Below are 20,675 nucleotides of genomic sequence, written 5' to 3'. Positions count from 1 at the left end.
TACATTTAATTTCTTTAGGAGGTTTTTGAGAAGTACTAGCAAACCCCTACAGATACCAAAAACTTTGCGCAGGTGGTTTTTATCCCACAGTAGCTTTGCTCAGGGCTTAAGCAGAGGCCTTTGCAGGCAGAGACTTGCTAAAGCATCTCCTGTCTGTGGAGGTCAGCATGCCCTTGGGACTCCCTCAGAGTCTCTCTCAGCTGGGTAAGCTACAGTTTTCCCTTTTTCTTCACGGAGCCCCTGATTTGGGAAGATATTGAAAATCTTTGATGGGAGTGAAAGGGACCAGCAGCTCCTTTTGTAACCTTTTGCTTCCTCTGTTCTCTCCTTGCTTCCCGCCTTGCCCCTTCTTCAGGGAATCCTGCCAGGTGATTTGGTCCAGGAGGACCATGCCCCTGAAGAAAATTATTTTCCCTCTGTGGGAACCATCCTGTTGTTTATGATTATCCCATTTTGGTGGAACTGTACTAAACTGGGAGGACCTGCCTTGTTACCTCTACCTTGCTGCTCCCTGTGATATTAGCCTAACAGGGAGGTAGAGAGAAAGTGCAAGTGTGCATATTCAAAATGGTGTTGGCAGCTTGTTAAAATAGACGAAAGGGATCATAAACTGTCATCACGCTGCATCTATGTAATTTTTCTGAGCAGTTCAACTTGGTGGCAAGCGCTCACCTTTTGTTTGACCGTAAATATGTCAATGGAGGACTCTATTTCTTGGCTGTTTAAAATTGCCCAAATCCTATGTTTAAACCTAGGATTATTTTTCCTGCCAGTTCATGTTTTATTTTTTGTTACCCACCCTCAGTATTATCAAATGTATTATCAGACATCACCAACACTGATGTTCTTACAGTTTCTTTAACCAAAATAAGAAACTGTTCTTTTATTTTCTTCTCTCCTCCCCCCAGCTAAAAGTTATACAAAACTTTGTAGCTGCTTCAAAGACCTTCATATTATCGACCATGATTTTTTACTTCTGTGAGAAAGTTCAAAGTATCCTAAGCTGAGTTTTCTAGTAGACTTCACAATGGTTTTACGGTGATAGACTCAGGACTGAAGTGCCACTGCTCTGCTATGGATAAACCATCGCCCAGTGACAAACAGAGGAGAGGTCCAGAGCTGGATAGGGGTTCCAGGAAGTTTTCTGTCAGCATCTCTGAGCAAGCAAATGAAAATACTGACCTGCAAATAACAACTAGTTCTGTTATTGTGTGACGGGCTAGGCTAAATATGGTTAAAAAAACAGAGCATCCTTTCAAATTTGGAAATAATAACCTGAAGTCATCTGTCCTAGAAAAGGAAAGGCAGCAGATCAGTACCTGATCTGTGCAGGGTTGGGGGGCTACTTGGCCCAAATACAGTCTGGTATATTTGGGCATGAGAGACTGGGAAGAGAAAGGAGGAAGGAACTTTGATGCAATAGGAAACTTCTGAATTTATCAAGGCAGGTCCTCTGCTCAGCCCTGGAGCTGGGGCCTTATATATAGTCTATGCTATTCTTAGAGCATGCAGCAGAACAATGGTTCCATTTGAAAAAGGTCTTTTATAGCTTGCCAATATAAAGAAGGCTGTGCAAAATGATATGATCGTGTAATTGAACACTGTAAATAGATATGCTGACCCAAACGATAATTTTAAACTGGCTGACTTTCCTCCCACATCTAAACTTTGTAGACTTAAGGGAATAAGAAAGACTTGATTAATTTTTCTGGATTTATAAATGCTCATCTTACTTACGTGATTTATAAAATCAAGTGATTTAATGGGACAATGATGGGAGCCTTTTCTCTGTTCATTGAAGTAGAAGCTAGATTAACTTAATCCCTTTGCTGGTTTGACCTTAATGTATAGCTATGAAATTAAGATATGTGAATTCTGCGAAATCCAAACCTCAAATGTAGAGAAGGCCTTTTACTTTTTATGATGTTGCCACAGCTTCCCCTATTAATTAGAATTAATTGGGATTATTAAAATTGGTTCTATGCAATGCAATAGAACTGGTGGTACAGGCTTGAGTCAGGCAGGTGTAGTCTGCAATTGCATTTTGAATGGCCACTGCCAAGACAGCAAACTAATGTGACAACCCAAGCCACAAAGTGTCCTGGCTTGCATGGCATCAAGGTGGCTGCTTTGTGCCCTGTATACCTTGGGATATGAGCAGTACTGCACTATGGAGGTGTTTTTTTGGTAGTTCCCTTCCTTACAGAGCCAGCTGTCACTCAGTGCAACAGGCTTTTGAAGGTATTCCCAACTGTCTCAGAGTAGACATCTCACCCAGCTCATTTCCACTTTCATCCTGAGCAGTGTAACAAGGACCTGGTCTGCACGTAACGACACCCTTATCAGTGGCCGCGTAGTTATACCAAGGCGCTAGGCACTACAGGCAGACTTTGCTCTTCGCAGCGGACGATGTACAGCAGCATGTAGCAGATGCAGAGAGGGAGCTGCTGCGAGCAGAGGTGGCAGGGCCAGGGGTGGTGCCTGGAGTGGCAGGTTCCTGCTGCAAGGAATAGCACGAAGCCTCCTGGTAGTCAAAGTTGTCAAGGTGGGACAAAGCTGGTGTTTTGGGTTGCAGGCTGCAGGGCAGGGAGTGGTTGGACTGGCCAAGGGCCCAGCACTCAGCTGCGTGCCCAGAAAATAAGATCCTGAAAGGAAAAACAAAACCAGAGTATGCCAGAAGTAGCAAATGGTCTGCAAGGAAGGTGTTTTTATTTGATTGCCTGATGCTGGGATTGTCATGGGAACAGGTAGGAGCAGAGCAGGGCCTTGCACCTGCTGCTGGCCTTGGGCAAAGGGTAATCCTCACTGGGGAATCCCAGGCATGACGCTCCCCTTTGGGATGCTGCGGGACAAAGTTTTAGATCATTCCCTGAGTGCCCTTCTCAGAGGTCCAGCCTGACTTGGGGCACACACTTAACCCATCAGGATCCTCTCTGGAGTGGTTTTGATCCCGCGTCATGAGCCCACACCAGGTGAACGTGTTGTGTCATGGGGCTGTAATTCTTTTCTTACAGCCCTTGGGTATTGCATGTCTCAAAAGAAGTCAAGAGCATTGAAGTTAAGTGTTTCTAAAGCATTACCATACTGAATTTTAAGTGCACGTCACCTGGGAAATTATTAGCAGGACTGACCACTTCATCTTGGCTGTTTTTTCCATGTAATGCCATATACCCTTTCTTAGTAGCTGGGACTTCTGCTGAATTTCATTTTGTTTCCCTGCTGTAGCATTAAGCTGTGGGCAAATGGCAGGTTGATATTAAACCAAGCTGCATGGTAAAGGTGTCACTGTGGAAAAGGGGGCACCCCTGTACTCACTAAGGAGTGATAAGTAACTCCTTCCCAAGGTGCTCACTCTGGGTGGCTTCTGGAGGGAGATCCTTTTCTTCTCTGTTCAGTTTTGCTGTGGTGTTGGAATTCATAATAAATGTGGTGGTGGTTTCTCTCCTTTCTCTGGTGATTTAAACCATGCATTTTTAACATTGCGGCTAGAAAGAGAAAATGTAAGCGTCGAGGCCTGAGCTGGGAATGGGACCCAGAAGTTGGAGCTGCCTGACTTCTGTGTGTCTGGAGCCTCAGCTGGAAAGCTGCTTTGCGTTTGTTTGATTTGCATTGATATACTGTTACATCATATATGTGATACAATAGATTAAAAAAAGCCATGTGGCTCTTGTCAAGAAAAAGTGAACTATGCACTTCTAGTAATTATTACCATATGGTTCTTGCACTGTCTCTACATATATAGTTAGGTCACTTATATCCCACTGAAATGCTGGGTTTTTTTTATCTGAGAGAACAGTTGAGACAACATGTTTATTGCTATAATGCCCTTTTTTCATTTCAGTTCCTTACATCTGTTCAGCGCACATCCTATGCGCACAGAGAATCTTTAGGCAAGAAAGTGAGCTTCAGATGTATTTACTTAATGTAATTTAGGCAAATTTTAAGCAAATGGATTAAGAAAATAATTTTCCTTTTAAATGATTTAAAAACTGATGGTGATAACACAAAACAGGCAGGAACAGTCTTCCACATGTGGTAATTTGACTTCGCAAGTTGAACTAGTTGTTACTTCACACGCAGATCTTACGTACCAAATCTTTTCTGAGTGAATTAATGTAGCGCCTGAGTGTGAATGGTCATATTTAATCTTGTCAGTGACATTTAAAATGCTGTACAGTTTGAACTAACCTGCTTTAAAGCTCTGCTCCTTTAATTCGTGCTGTTATTGTCTGCTGCAGTTGTTGACTCAGTACATTTTCTGATGTGGTCTGGGAATGAGTTCTTTTGGACTTTCACATTATCATATTACAATATACACCACAGATTATTTATACTGGGGGTTAATTGCATCATGTGAATGGAATTCATTTTCCATTGTATCTACAAGTTTGCATTTTGAAATGGTATTTTTTCTTATGGAAATTCAGAATGAAATGACAATTTACTGAAGCCCAGGAAATGGGCTTTGCATCATGATTTTTGGTACATGCTTGGCTTTAAAGAAACATGTTTGATTGTAATGATTAACTGGGAATCGTTATTACAGGATGAAATATATCACTTCTGAACTGTAATGGAATATGGACTCTGTCCAGTTAAATGTAGCAGATAAATAAAATAAATAGTATTAAGCCTCTCCAAGGAACAGAGTTGCTAAGTAAAACTTATTCATGCTTAGTATAAACTTAATTCTTCTCTTCTCCCAAGCATTTCTACTTAATTTTAAAATAAAATCTGGAAGTTTCCCGGGACCAGAAACTAGAAATATGTAATCTCATTCATGTGAAAAACAAGTGGAAGACAGAACTTCATTGTGTGAATACTTGTTTTTTGTTTGACTGTCAACACATAAATGTGAAAATAAATTGGATGCATTGACTCAACCCCCCATTTTTTGTCATGGCTTATTGGTGAATTTAAAGCCTTGAAGTTCATTTTGGGTCAAGCAAACATTTTGTTTTTCCCCTGAAACAAAGCGCCTCATTGAATTGCACGAGACGCCATGGAAAGGAAGGGCAGATTCACAAGATGGAGAGCGCGGGGCTTCGCCTGCCGCCGTACCGCCTTCGCCCGATGGCCCCGGGTTTGCGGCACACTGCGGGACGTGGGAGCCCCTGCTCTGGTTGCCGTGTTTCACTGGGCTGCGTCCGATGAGGGTGGCCCACCTCTGGGAGAGGGCCCTGCCCGAAACTCGGGTGTGACTGACGCCCAGCCTCCACGCTTCCTTTTCTGCCGTTGAAAGCAATGCGTGGTGAACACACTTCAGCTACCAAAAATAAGAGAACTCTCTTCCTCCTCTTCATCTCGAGTGAAAAACAACACAGGAGCTTTATTTTTTCCTCCCATGTCATAAATAAAACAATCCTTTTCCTTGCAGGGGGAGTCTCGCCGGGGCCCCATCTGGGCTGCACAATGACCACGGGCGGCCTCTGAAGCAGCGCCAGCCCGGGAAGCGGCAGGAAAAGCCAGGCCAGCATCCCCGAGCGGCATGGCGCTGGGTGGCCAGGATGAGCCTGGCCTTGTCCTCTGCCTGTATCGGGGCGCTCGGCGCCACTTCTGCGAGGGGGGGAAGTGGCCGCAACATCAGTGGGTTGAGGAGTGAGTCTGTCCTTACACGGAGGTCTGTCCGGAAAGCAGCCGTGCTCTCTGGAGCACCCGGATTGGCACACACATGCTTGTAAGTGCCCACATTTTGGGCAAGTTTTCACTTGACAATAGTGGCCTAGATGTCTTGCAGGGAAAAAGATGTGGTTTTCCGTGTCTGTTGTGTATTTCCTCACAAGGATCTGGACTGAACTGGAAACGAGTTAAACAAATCTGTTTGATAGGCCTTGCGAAGCTTTCCTGGTTGAATCCCTGTTGTGCTGTTGAAAACTGGGGCGAGCAGGAGAAGGATTTGTCAAGATGAAAAAAGACCAAGTTGCCAGATGCGCATGTGTGTGTGTGTGCCTGTGCACACAGAACAAAAGAAAAGGGGGAATTATGAAGCTGTTAATTCGTTAATAATGAACAGATAGTTGCCAGAGCCCCATCTGTATTGATGTGCTGTGGTGAGTTGCAAAGCAGAAAGGACCAAAGCAGGGGCTTAGTAAGTCTTTTCCGTTTCTGTTTTCTCTGGAGGTACCAGGGATGGCTTGGCAGTTCTAGCCCCATACAATGCAGTATATCAAACTATCATTAAAAAATAAAATCACTCCAAACCTACTAGCATGCAAAAGTGAATTCCATTTGAGTAACCAGAAGTATGTGATGCAAGATGCAGGGAGAAACTGAAAACCAAAGTGTGCTTTCAGTCAAGTTGAAAGCTGATGAGTGAGAGGTATCTAATTTAGTACAAAAAGATTGCATTCAACTCAGTAAGAAACATATTTTTCCCTTATGCCAGTCTCTCTAGAGGTACTTTCTACCATTCAAACAGCAAATTGTGTAATAATTTGGGGAACCCAGAGTGCTTTTCTCTTTCTCTCTGCATGAGACTCTATTGACTCTATTTATTATATAGGGGAGCATCAGAAAAACAGCCTTCTGGGCTGGGGTTTATGTGGGCTAGGAAAGTAAGCGCTCAACATACTCTAATGCAGCAAAAGCTATCTTTTGTGTCTGTTTTTTATTTTCAATCTAGGAATGAGGGGGAAGTTCCTGGAGAGTTACCAAACCATTACAGGTGGTTGAAAATATTTAACTCTTCTTTTTTAATAACAAACATTTACACTTTAAAAAGAATTGGTTCTAAAATCTAGCTGACTCCCTAGAGCCATTCAGCAAGTTACTGACAAGATCAGTCTGGGATGTGGGATTTACTCCATGAAAATGACCTTCTCCCTTCTTCCCGGGCAGAAATTCCCTGCAGGTGCCAGTGGCCCTGTGTGCATCAGCCAAGGCTGAGGGGAAGCTTTCTAGCTAAAATTAACACCTACCTTACCTGTAAGGGGTCTTTTTCCTGATAAGTTATAAGAACTTAAAGGCTGCTTTTTAACTTTGGAGAGGAAGCCGTATCTGTTGGAGGGTGGCAGCGCTTAGGTGGAAGGTTTCTCTCCTGCCACCGTACCTGGCCAGCCTGCGTTTCATGGCAATCCAGCTCCCAGCTGTGTGCGAGTTCTGAGAGCCTGTGTGGGTGTGCAGGGAATGCGCATTTGCGGTTCAGTCACTGCAATGCTGATGGTTAACGAGGTTAGCATCCTCCAGGGTTGCTAATAAAGGATGTCCTGCCCCCTCCCTCTTTTTGGCTGGTGCTGTCAAGACCTGCCTGGGCGATTCAGCTGCTCCTCTATTGGTGAGGTGCTCCAGCTTCTTGGTTCAGACTCCTGTAAGCTCTCCAGGCCCAAAACTTGGGCCTAATACGTTTGGCTGGACATAAATCAAAGCAGAATTTTTTTAAAAAAAGTTGTTTGTGTTTTAGAGATATCATATCATTTGGACTTCAAAATGTGAATTCTGTTTAAAGTCCTTTTCCCTCCCCTGTGGTTTAGATTAATTAGTTGCTAGACTTCCTTAGTCTCAGCTATGGTTTTAGTATAGATTAAGGAGGAAAACGGGATCTTTGTTTGCATTATAAATAAGTCTAGATTGTGCAGTGATTGCCAGTATATTTTTCTTATTCCAACTGTACGTCAGCTTGGGATGGACACTTCATTGTTGTCAAGCCACCTGCACAACTGCAAAGGACTAGCTGAATCTGTCAGCGGTGCAAAGAGGAAATGAAGAGACTTCGATCCTCTGAACACAGTCCCTTATCACCTAAAGATGTTGACTCAGATTAGCTTTTGCTATGACCTTCAATATAAAAAATCTATAAGCTTTTTATCTACCCCAGTATTGCTTTACCGAGGCTATTGTGAGATTGTGTGAAAATGAGCTGCAATGATTTTACCCCGCTCTTGCGTGCTGCAAAGCTCGTGTGCCCCACACAACACTGTGTGAGCGCCTGGTGGGTTTGTGCTCCCCTGGCCTCTGTGCAGACCACAGGCACGGCGGTCACCTCGAGCTCAGCCGCAGGACTCCCAGCTCAGCCTGCGCTTCCTTGCCTTGGTTCATCCCTGCCATTTCAGTGGCCACTGACATGTGAAGAGCTGCGCTGTTGGCAGTGCTGGCCACCCTGGGTTCTTAATGGAAGTATTGTAGGGAATAGTTCCCCAGTGTAAGCAGGAGTAAACATGTTTTTTGTTTTGTTTTCTCCCTTTCTGGAGATGTCTGGATTTCCTCACCTCACAAGCTACTGACCAAGTTCACCCTAGGGATCGCTATGTGGCTGCAGCCTCACGGTCTGGTGTAAGAGCTATTTTTCCCCCAAAGCAATGGTTCTGTTCCCCGCTCCCACCTGCAATTTTCCCAGTCTCCCCTGTACTGGCATTAGCGCTTATGTGGCCAGCTATATTGGTAACCCTTCTTTCTGCTGGGCTAGGTAACCAACCAACAGAAAACTGATCATGAGAGGATGGCTTTGCTCCTCCTTGCGTGCTCCCACTGCTTCCCTCGCTCATTTGGACACCTTCAGGGAGCTGAACGCTCAGAAAACTAGCAGAACCACAACAACAAAACCTAAGTGATTTCAATTTTCTTAGGGTTTAGCTCTCCCATGTTTGCAAGCTGTATGAGTAATTTAGCCAGTGTAAGAGGTAGGACAGGGACTTTCACTTTTGGCAACTGCTCAGCTCTACTTGGCTCAACTCTGATGAGAAGCAGAAGTCCCAGTCTCTAGCAGGCTCTGTCTGCCATTTAATATCTGTTGGTATGTTAGGGATCTGACTCATGCTTGCTTGACAAGCAGCTAAAATGGGTTAAAGTATGCTTCTCCCTCAGGCACACACCAGCTCCCTTGCAGCTGGGGTCAGGACGCCACGTTTTGGGCTGGCACGGCTGCAGTGCAGGATCTGCTCTGCTCCTGGGCAATAGGCTGTGGCAGCAGGGTGAAGCAGAGGGCTGGAGGGAAACATCTCCCAGTGTTGTGGCCAGATTCCTAAGAGCTCATCTCCCAAAACCCACCCTGTGTAAGGGGGGTTAGGGACTCTGTGTGGCACACTGGGGCGAGTGGCCCAGCCTGTAAGTCCCTGGCATTTCCAGCAGCAGTGGAAAGACCCTGCAGTGGCTTTGAGGAGAGGTGGTTAACTGCTGTGGTTCATCGGGAGTAATATTCTTGCCCAGGAGTGTAATGTGAATGGATTGTAAGCTATGCACTGGGTCCCTTTCAGGCTCACAATGCAAGAATGGTCTTTTTTTCTGTTGTTGTTGTTGCCTCTTCTATCTCCTTCCCAGCAGCCGTTTCTTCTCCAAGCAGTAATAACTCAGTTATTACTTTAGTTTCTCATCCTAACTGAGCCCTTTGATCAATCTAGTATCTCTTTGAACTTTTTCCAACATGTTTCTAGTCTTTCCACCTTGAATGAGCCTCACAGAAAAATGTAAATCTCTTTTTTTAGGCAGAATTTTTCTCGTTCTTCTGCTCTTCTGTGTTTTTTTTTTAAAGAATATTCACAACATTTTACATAAAACCTAAACTGATGTGTTGTAGGAATGTATTGAGTATTTCTGCTTATTCCTGGCATAGGGACCAACCAAAGGCCCACTGAATTCTTTGACAGGTTTAGAGCAATAACCTCTGTTTGAAAACTTATGATGCTCCTTACTCTGGATAATGGCTATATCTCAGAGCTTCTGTCTTAAGACATACATTCTCTCTCACTGCTTCTCTTGTCACTTGTGAATGACACAGCATGGGACCATTTTGCCTACCTGAGCTGTGGAGCAGCACTGTGAGTCTAGAAAGAAAAGTGACAGTGCTGTAAGTGCTGGTCAGTATTTGCTCCTGCCTGTGTCTGCTTCTGATTTGGGCCCCAGCAGCTATTATGCTGGTTGTTATTGATGCTACAGTCTGTTATCAGACCTGGTTCTGTTGCAAAAGACATCTAAGAAGGAACGTTCAGGGGACTTTTAGCTCTGTTAAAACAGAGCTGCAATTTTACTGCTAGATTTCTTTTTCTTCTCCACTGCTTTCCTCTCCTTTGTCCTCTCAGTATGTCATGAATGCGGGTTCATATAGTTTTGCAATGCAAAATATTTAAAAACAAAACAAAACAAAAACCCCTGAACTGAAATTGCCCCTTTAAAGCTGCAGCGTTAAGTTTGGCTCTGATCCAGCCTGGAGACTTTCCTTGGCAGTGACCCTGACGCAGAAATCTCAGTTTGGAATTGCACTTTCAGACACAGATTCCCACAAGAATAACAGGAACATGATAAGCCAAGTTATGCCAGGCAGTGAAACCACTGCAGTCCAAGGAAGACAATCTGTCTCTTCACCTCCTATGGATGCCTCTGGGGCTGCTCCCGTGTAAGGGCAGGGTAAGGGAAGTGGATGAGAGGACAGAAATGTAGCTGTGTTTTTAAGTTCTGTTTCTGAAGGATTTAAGTCATGTAGGCGAAATAGTTCAAGCTTCCGCTATGGAAAATTATTATCTTTGTTTCACATGTTCTTTCTGCTATGCCTCATTAAAAGCTTGTTTCATTGTTGGACTGTGTTGAACTCTTACTGGGAAAATTACTGCTCTTTGTTTTCTGGCCTGATCCGGCTGCCTTTAAAGCTAAAAGAAATCTCTTACATTCAGTAGGTAAGTGGGGAGGTGAGAACAGGCAATGAAAAACCAAGTACATGCTCTGAGTGACCCTGAATGGTAGGAAAGAGATCCGAAGACTGAGGTCCCGTGTAGGAGAAATGTATAATTGAGGGCAAAAAACACGTAAATGCAGCCCATTCATTTCTAATTTGGGCAATGAAGAGGCTACCCACTTCTTACTGCCTGGCTTGGAATGACAAACGGGTGAGCCTGCCCGCTTTGCTTTCCACCAGGACATTGCTGGTTTGCAGGACTACCTCAGAAACAATGTGTATTTGTGTTGCTCCTCACAGCAAATGCTATGTAGGGGCATATACACTGCGCTGCTATTTAAAGCATCAATACCAAGTTAGTGCCTGAAAAACTACCTCTGACCTGGTTGGCAAAACTGATCCAGTGCAGTATGGATGGATTAACATCTCCTTGCTCTGTGTTGACTCAGAGGCAACGTCTCTGAGGCAAGCGTTAACTCAGGGCAAAGTCTTGTCCCCAGTATCTTGATCCTGCTCAATTTCAATGAATTTGTCATTATGTTTTGCTAACGAGAATGAAGTGGCCTCAAATGCTAGTGTAACCTCTGCTGCTTTTTTTTTTTCTTTTTTTCTTTTTCTTCTTCTGGGAATGAAGTATTTCTTTCTGCTGCTTAGAAGGCTCAGCCAAAGCTCATTTATATTTCTGATGCTGGATGCAGTCCATGGACGAATTGTGATTTAGTTCTGCATGACATAGAGGGTTTTTCTTTATTTAAAGAATATAGTTTATAGAATTGCATATGCTAGTTCTTTAAAAGCCCATCCACTGAGCTCTTTCTTCATAGTACTCAAATGAGAACACAGTGTTTTCTGTATTGTTTGGAATAGCCTGGGAAACAATGCCTCCCAGTGTGAACAGATCTCCTTCAGTGCGCTGGCAAACTCATCTTGGAGGAATGTGGTTATCGACTAACCCATGATTTCTGATAGCAATAGCTAAAAAGAGTGGAAAAGTACTCAGCTGCCTGCAGTCCAATAGCACAGCAGTTTACTGACATGCATGATAAAGTTGTTTCTATTTAAAATGGTCATAAATCCTATTGGCCCAAACACAGCATCCTGGCTGCCCAGGAACAGCTGTGGACCAAGGCCTCTGGTGGTGTAAACTGATGTGGCTCGGTTGGTTCCAGTGAAACAGTTTCATCTGCACCAGTTAAATATTTCATCTTACTATACAACACTATTACTTGCAAAGAGAGTACTTTGAGTTAATGCTTGTGGTTGTGGGAAAACATTCAGATGGAAAATGTAATCATCCATTGTTAACACGGGTGTCTGGATTCAATGACTGAAAGCTGGCATCAGTTTGTAAAATATAAAATAAGGAACACGCAGAACAAATACACTTGCGTAGAGATTGATGCTTTTCTCCCCTGGGGGGGAGACTGGGAAAAGACAGGTTTTGAGCCATTTCTCCAGCAAGTGGAAGGGAGCCGAGGGATTTTAGTTCTTGGAACACTGCAAAGGTCAATGACATTTGTCCTCACCTCAACTTGGACGCTGCCCAGATTTTGGGAGCAAGCTCTTCTACTTCCACCCCATGTTCTGTGTGGATGGTGTGTCCGCAAATTTCAGGTCACAGATGAGCCATGGGTGGGCAGAGGGGAATTTGCTCCTGTATCTCAGTCTCCCCTTCCTTGTGGTGGGCCAGGGTTTTCTTCCTCCAGCAGCAGCTGCGGGCTGAGTTCCCAAGGGTGTGCCAGGCTTTGGGGGCTGGGTGCAAAGGGGAGTGTGGCAGGAGCATGGTGGTAGAGCAGATTTGGTTGTGCTTTCACTGTTCTTACTGGATTTCAGCATGGTGCCTTGTGAGGAATACCTGAAGGAGAGCAAAGCCTTGCAAAGCTGAAGGAAAGCACTTCCAGCCATGGCCTGCCTTCGTTACAACAGTTGGCTGAGCTGGGGCTGGCAGCTCTCTTCATTGCACAGTTTGGGCTAAAAGAATGAGATTGTAGTGATGGCTGACATGGAACAGAGGAATAACCCTAATGCCAAGGAGAGCAAAGGGGAAGGATGTGCCTACAGACCCTGACCTCTTCCACTATGTGCTCAAGAAATGAGCCACTCTTGCTGCTGCTGCTCTTCTTCAAGAGTGTCCATAACCCCCCAAGATCCTTGCATCTGCCCTGTGAGGCTGGATGACTATATAAGCAGAGTCATCTGAAGCACTGCCTTGGTGATTTTGCTTAGCACTCTCATTTCTTTTGTTTTTACGTAAATGACTTAAGAAACATTTATCTAGCAGGAAAAACAACAAAAGAAAAATCAACAAAACCGCTGTGTAGTTCATTGGAAAGATTTCCCAGGTCTGGCACCATCCTGGGCCCCCTCCTTCCTCCTGCCACTGCCATCTCTGCTAGCTCAGATATTAACACTTTAACCTCATACACAGTAGGGGTAGGGAGGGAAAAAGTTCAGCTCCCTTGTACCATTGGGAATGTGTATTTCCTGGGTCCCAGTCTGCAGCCTGCGTTTCAGGAGCTTTTTCTTTTGGAGCAAAAGGGTTTGAATTCCTCTTGCTGAGCAAGAAATATACAAAATGTAGTTTCTGCAAACAGCCACACCATGGCACTAGCAGTGAAAACAGCCCTTGGCCAAAACCTAGGGCTCATGTCAAAACATGCTACAATAGCACATTTTACTACAGCACAGGAATGTTAATATGCTACAATTACATATTATGTTGCAAGGAAATTACATGTCCCAGACCATTGCAGCATGTATCTGTGACCCTGGGGAAGCTCCTTCTCTCAGTGGTGTGTTTATACTCATGCCAGTTTGGTTCTTCCAGAACTCCCCTTTTGTCATCGCCCTGCAAATGTAATTCATGCTCCCAGTCGGTCGGTGAGGCCGTGGCTGCCTCTGACATCCAGCGCCTTGCGCAGGGAGGAGCGGGTCCAGCTGACCAGCCAGATTCAGGGAAGTTGGGCATGGTTACTACCAATTTGTTTTGTAATGAGAGACCTCAAGAAAATGCTTTGCAAGGAGCACCTATGAGAAAACATGAGCTGTGTTGCCTCTTGCCGCTCAGGCAGTTTGTGTCTCAGCCTGGGGTAGGGGCTTTCAGAGGCTGGGGCTCCTGCATTTCCTCCCCACTGTGGCGTGGCTTGCGTGGAAGGATATTATGAACAGGTGCAGATTTAGTGGGGAATTTGCTGTCCCACAAGGGCAAACTTGTGCAATGTATCCTGTGCCAGGCGATGCGGTTGCAGTCCATCATAGACCTCCCTCTTGTTCGGCTTAGACAAGGCTGGGTCCCCCTGGTCCAAGTTCACCCTTAACAGCTGACACAAAGCTTAGTGCCTTACTTTGAGAGCAAAAGATCTTTTGCTAAGTCTCCGTTTGTTGAAACCATGGATTAAAAAGCCCAGCTGTGAGATGACTGGAGTGAAAGGCCCTCTGTGGCAGGAAAAGGTAGTGCCTGGCTTGTCCTTTCACCTTGTCCTTTGCTCTTCCTCAGTACTGTCAGTGCTTGGGTGCTCTGCTGGCCACATGCACTTTGAAAGGCCTTTGGAGATGCTGGGGTAATAACCAGCACTGCTGGAGCAGGCACAGGGGCTTCCCAAAGAGGGGCTGCTGGCACAGGGCTGTTTGCACGTGAGGGTAAAAATAGAGGCATGTAATTACATTTTTCATGTGGGACCAATGTCTCAGGTATTATTTCACTAACTGATCTGCATTGACTGAGGGGAAAACATCTCAATTAATGTGTGTCAATGCAGTGTGATATCAAATTGTCTTTAAAAGTTGAAAATGCTTTCCTATATCCTGCAGACTGGAGAGAGCCGTCACATGCGGAAATGATAGATTTGCAAGCCAAAGCCTTATATTAATCATTACCTGTCTTATTTTTGCAGTTCTAAGTTAGAGGACCAAAGCAGACTATGACATGAAGAACACTTAAGGAAGTCATTAATGTTATTTCACTCTGGAGGCTGGTAGGCCTGCGTTTTCTGGGGTTTTAGGGTTTTGGGTTTTTTTTAAGTTCCATTCTTCTGTTCTGAAAAACTCCTGTTTTCCCCTTACTCTGCAGGTGAGAGGAGAGGACCAAGGTGGAGCTGCATGGAGAATCTGGCACCTCAGCCAGAAAAAAAAAAAACACCTGTAACATCACAGCAATGCAGGGACCAGCCCTGGAATTAACTTTCCCAACACATAACTGGATTAAATCACGCTCTGACTCCTGTGCCTGACAAGACCCTTCCAGGGGCTCCTGCATATACTGGAGGAGGTTGGGAGCTCATCATACAGGCTGCCACCAAGCTGCCCTGGGGAAGTAGCAAGGGGAGCCAGGCTGGGGCTGCACTTCCTTCAAGGGTGCACATGGGGGCTGGCTGAGGCCCTGGCCCCTGGAAAGCTGATTCAGCCATGCTGGCCTTGTGCAGGCAGTGATGCAAACCTCAGGATGTGTTTATTGCCACAGACTGTGTGATTTTCGTAAGCTGTTCAAATTGGAGCCAGTAATTTCTCTTGTTGGTGGGAGAGGTGGTGGGAAGGAGAGGGAGGAAGGCCATGTTAAGGAAAAACTTGGAATTTTTTGTCCTTTTTCTGTCAACTGACAATTTTTTTCTGCGGTCAAAACTACTGAATGTTTTTCTTTTATTATTTTTCTAAGGATGAACTGCTGCTGTGGGGAAGCAAAGCAGCTATGAAAGCTGTAACACCAGTATCCTATTTTCTGTCAAAAAGGGAGTCATTTTGCCTAATCACTGTTTTCAAAAGCCATGCTAACACTCTAGTATGGGCTGTCTGTATCCTTGATACTGTCACCCCAGGGAATGAGCTTGCCTGCTGGCAGCCCAGGGAAGCACAGGCCCAAGGATCTCCAAAATCTGGGTCTTCCTCACAGCCCTCTCCAGGGCACTGTTTCCTGCTGCCTGCTCACAGAGGTCTACCTGGCCAGCTGCTCAGACACTGCCCCTTCTGCTCAGACACTGCCCCTTCTGTTTAGACAGAATTGTGTCTTTTTTTTTTTTCTGGGCTGATTTGAATCAGGTCCCAAGTGCTAAAAATCAGTGCATTCAGGAATTTTTTTTTTTGGTGACACTTTGAATCTCATCTGTGCTTTTCCAGGAATGGCCCTGCTGCAGCGGTGCCCCTGCATGTGGCTGGGAATGAGCATGGAGTCCTTCTGAAAGCAGAGAGCCGTGCCCCAGCCCGATGAAATACATTTTTAACTTTTGTAAGCTGAATGGGTAGGAGATCCAACAGTGTGCTTCTCTCTGAAACAGACTGGGGAGGCCCAGGCACTGCTCCAGATAACTGGGGTTTCAATCTTACCTTGCAACTGGCTAACTTATCAAGACTTCTACCGTTTAAGGTTGCATGTCTGTTCTCCACTCCACAGAGTACAGACACTCATTTTCTTTTCCACACAGAACAATTCAAAGGTTCCACTGTGGGATTAGTGTAAATAATCCCTTCTGGTGAGCTCTCTAGACAAAAGATTGCCTATGAGCTGTTTCTCCATCTGTAATCCAAGAAAGCCACCTGAAATTCTTGGCAATGAGAGCAAGAGTTTTTCAAGTTAGGCAGAAAAAAATAGCAGTGGCTCAAGTCACAGAGATGACCAACCAATAGTGTTTGCACTAGTGGTTCTTTAGTGGTACTTGTACCCAAGCCTATTCTTGATGTCCCTGACTTCTGGCAACATGCATAATTAGATGTAGCAACTTCATAGGCTTTTTTATCTCTTAAAGACTCCTTGACCTAATATTTGTGTTAGTTACAGCTGTAATCTAATTGCATCTTCTGCAAGTCCATGCACAATTTTATGCACACAGTGGGATAATTTCTTTTCTGTAGGCAAAGTCTATCTGGGGACAGATATTATCACTCAGTGTAACACAGCATCCTACATGCTGTCCTTACTTGCAGTGTCTGGACAACGTGGACACCAGTTGAAAACTGCTGTGATGTGACTGCATCTTCTTCCATCCCTACGGCTCCTGTCCAGCTCATTGCACCCAAAGCTTGAAGGAAGTGTGGTCCCAAAGGCACTGATGTACCTCTCTGCAGGCTGGTCACTTGTGCTGCAATAATGAAAATCCCAGCTGGTGTGGAAAGGGAATTCCACTTCACTGGCACTGACTAGCTGAAAAGGGAGAAAGGGAGAATGTGGCCCAGGCATCTTGATTCTGTATGGTTTCTTGGCCATCGCATTGAGGAAGACTCTGGAAGGCTGATGGCCCTCCACCCAGCTGATGGCCATCACCCCATTGCAGTCACAGCGGCATGACTCCAGGGGCACGAGAACCCCTTGTTAAAGAGAAGGGGCAGGGAAAGCTAATGTAAGTCTCGTTGGCAATTTTGCAAGTTGATTTTTGTACTTCAGGTAGATTAACAGCAACATATGTGAGTTCTTCTATATTATGTAGCTTATTTCAGCCGCCAATTAGGTTACATCGTGGGCACAATCCCTTCCTTGACACTTGACACAACAGCTGCCAAGGCTGGTTTCTGGATGGGCCTGCCTTGGGAACAGTGTGTGCCGTGATCAGGATAAAGGGTGCTCAGATTGGATGTGTGTCTCTGCTTGCCCCTTCCATTGCAGCTTTGTTGTGGTAACCTTTATGAAACCCAAACCAGCTGCTTCCTAGTTTTACACAAAACACATTAATTGGGACCTCTGGCTTTGGTGAAACAGCCAACTCCTACTTGTAGGAGTTGTCTACATATGATGCTTGTCTCCACAAATTGCAGGTTTACCTCGCCCCAGAATGTGATACAGGGAATATTAAGTATTGGTAAGTGAAAGTGTATAAAAACTTTGCAGTAAGTCCTTCATGGCCCTGTACCTATTAAAAATAGCTGCTGACAGATCTGATTTCCACTCATCAGAGTAAAAAAGACTGCCAGGCAACTCATCTGTGCCTGTCACTGACTATATTTTCCGATTGTCCTTTTAGTTAGCTCCTTGCACAAGTTCTCCCCAAAAAGTTTGTAGTGAAGCTACCTTCCTGAATCAGCTCCTCTGGAAGGATATCAGCTACTAAAACCAAAACAGTTCCCAACTATAAATGTAGCAGCAGCAGCAGGAGTGGAAATCTTTACATCCCCTTGATACATTTGACTCAATCATATTTCTACCTATGTATTTAATGTATTTATATATGATTCTTAGTGCATTTGTAACAGGTACTTACAAATCTACAAATTCCGCGCCTCTCTTAGAGCATGTTAACTTCTCAGAATTATTTAAGGCATGCTGGAAGATGGAATCTATATCTCTTGTTATTATGTCTTTTAATATCAGAAGACCTGGCCTTATGTTCCACAAGCCACTGATTTACACAGTGGCACTAACTGCGTGAGCGTTATTGGGTTTGTGTCAAGGGTCACAGCCCAAACCCTCCCAGCCTGTCCTTGGCCTGGCATGACCTCCCAAGCCCCTGAAGTCACTGGCAGAGCTTGTCTGACTTTAACAACAGGAATGAAGTCCTAATCCCTCTAAGCACCTTTTCTAGATAAGCCCTTGGTGCATGGAAGAGTTTGTTGCTCTGACTGTGTCAGCATAATCAGAGCAGTGTAACTCTCCCAGTGCAGACGGATGCTGTGGCACCTGCTCTGGATTGCTCATATCAATAAGGCTCCATTTATGATGGAGCTTTTACATTGGCACGTGCAGTGTTTTTTTATTTTAAATAGCCACCTGGCACAGCTTTGCTGCCCTCACCCTCAGCTGTAGCATCTGGGAGCTTGTGCTGGCTCCCAGGCACAGCTGGCCCAATTAGGGTCTGTCAGATGCAGGGTGAGTGGTGCGGAGGGACCGAGGATGAGGGTGAGACCTGCATTTGAACTGGCAGCTGGAAGGGTGGTCCAGTTGTGCATCAGCTGGGTGTGACATTCAGCAAACACTCACAGCTAAAGAAAAAAGCTTGATGTTTACAAACCACAGATACCTAGGGTATCTAATACGGCAGCATGAAGTGCTGCTGCCCAGTGGCTGGGTCACACTGGTTTTGGCAGTCAAGCAGTTGGTTTCACTGCCAACTATTTTAGCTCATTGACCTTCTGGAGAAACAAAATAGGAACAGAATGGTTTTGTGGTTCAGAAGCATCAGTTTGTTTCCTAGCATGACAACCCTGCTGCTCTTCCCCGGGAAGGTTGCTTTCTTGGCTTGTACTCTTGTAACAGCAGCCAGAATAGCATCAGCAGCCTCATGCCTCAGTTAACTCAGCTTTACATGACATTAGAGAGCATGCCAAGCCAATGAAAACAGGAACCTGAGCAGTGGTAGGCGGTAGCCATTCATCTGTTCCTTGATGTTTTGGCTTGTTTTCACTATCATAGAGCCCCCTGTCCTAGTCTGGTTGCCTCTGGCAATGGCAGGGCCGTGCAGACACAGTACGTGAGAAAGAATGACCTACTGTAGCAAGGGTTTTGTGTTTGTGGCTTGTGCTGTCACGCAGTGAAATTGTCCATGTTTGGACAGGGAAGGGAGTAACTCTGCTGCGAGCTGGTAGCTGCATGCAGTAGCTGGGATTGCAGTGTGGCTCTGCTTCCCCAGATGAAAGCACTGTTTCACCTCAGCTTACGCCTGGCCCATGTTGATCGTGGCATAGCCATGTTACAAACACAGGACTTAGCCACATCTTGAGGAATGATCTGAAATGAAAAGGAGAAAACACCGATTACTGTGTCTACCATATGCTCTGGTTTGCTCCCCTGTAGCAGGCTGTGAATCACGTTTCCATGGGGTGTGAAGAGGACTGGAGGATGGGAAGAGCTCCTGAGCATTGTGTAGAGCTGCAGAGCCACAGGAGAGAACACATGGGTGGCCACTGTGCCATCGGTGGAGGGGTGAGCAGCCAGGGAGCCAGGACAGGTGCTGCTCCCCGGGATGGCTGGCTGTGAGCTGGCTTCATGCTGGGGCTGCCTTAGCATGGTACTGTGCCAGGGCAGACATACTCTGCTTCTCAGAAAGGCTTATGAGCTCAAGCACAGCATCATGCTAATGCAGCTCTCACCTTTCTGCACTTTGAGTCTACAACTTCTAGGTAATGACACCCAGAGCCACAAAGATACCTAAATCCCACCTGAACAGTGTGTTTCATTGAAAACTGCCACCATACCTGTGGGTCTAGAGGTGCTCTAGTTTTTACTAGCAATTTCCCATTGCCTAAATGGGAAAAAACCCTAGATGCTTTAAGTCTGGTGGCAGAGCAGCACATCCTGGCGGTGCCGTGTTGTCTGAACAGCTTTCTGCAAGGTGCTTCTCCTGGCCAAGATCGTGCATAGTTCAGCATCAAATGCTGAGAATTATCGCCCCAGCTGTGGGTGTGAACATCTTGGGTAGTCATCCTGGGCTCCCTTCCTAGGCCAGGAAGGGAACTGAGTGTTTGCAGAGAGGTTTATCTTATATTAAATATGGCTGGTTGCCATCATTCTTATTCAGTAGCTCCATGCCTAGAGACCTGCTCAGGGGGTATCAGGCAGGGATTTGGGTCTTTTCTCTGTCTGAGAGGATCTTCAAGCCAACTCCTCTGCTGAGTCCTGAATCACTAGGCTATAAACCATCCTGTGGGGGCAGGTGCGAGGGGGGAAGGCATCATCCTTCACTGAGCCCGAGGAAGTGGGTAGATGAGAAGACCTCTGCCTTTACAAAATCCATGCAAAACTGAAAAGCAGCAATGGGAAGAGTAGGGTGCTTCTCCTCAGCCAGCATTTATCTCTGAAGAAAAATGGTTATAGCCGAAAGATGTGGCCTCAGGCAGAAGCTTCCCACCAACTGAAGAGAGCGGTGCTCTAACTACTGGGCTATTATGTGAAAGGTTGGAGCACGGGCTCTGTCCTCCACCTGCATTTTAATTGGGAGGCAAGTGCCTGAGTAGCTGAGTCAAACCCAAGCTGCTCGGCGCAGTTGTGTGCTAGGAGAGGCACCTGGAAGAGACAAACTGTGGCAGGTACAGCATGACATGGCACAGCACAACACAGCTGAGCCTCCAGGGGCCAGGGCAGGCTTGGAGGAATGTGCAAAATTGAGTTTTGGATGCAGGCACAGGGAGTGGTTGGCATGTATCCTGGCCAAAAAGGCAG

This window comes from Phalacrocorax aristotelis, chromosome 1 (genome assembly GCF_949628215.1).
Source record: "Phalacrocorax aristotelis chromosome 1, bGulAri2.1, whole genome shotgun sequence".
In the NCBI taxonomy this organism is placed as follows: domain Eukaryota; kingdom Metazoa; phylum Chordata; class Aves; order Suliformes; family Phalacrocoracidae; genus Phalacrocorax; species Phalacrocorax aristotelis.
The sequence above is the reverse complement of the archived record's forward strand: the minus strand, read 5'-3'. Positions refer to the sequence as shown.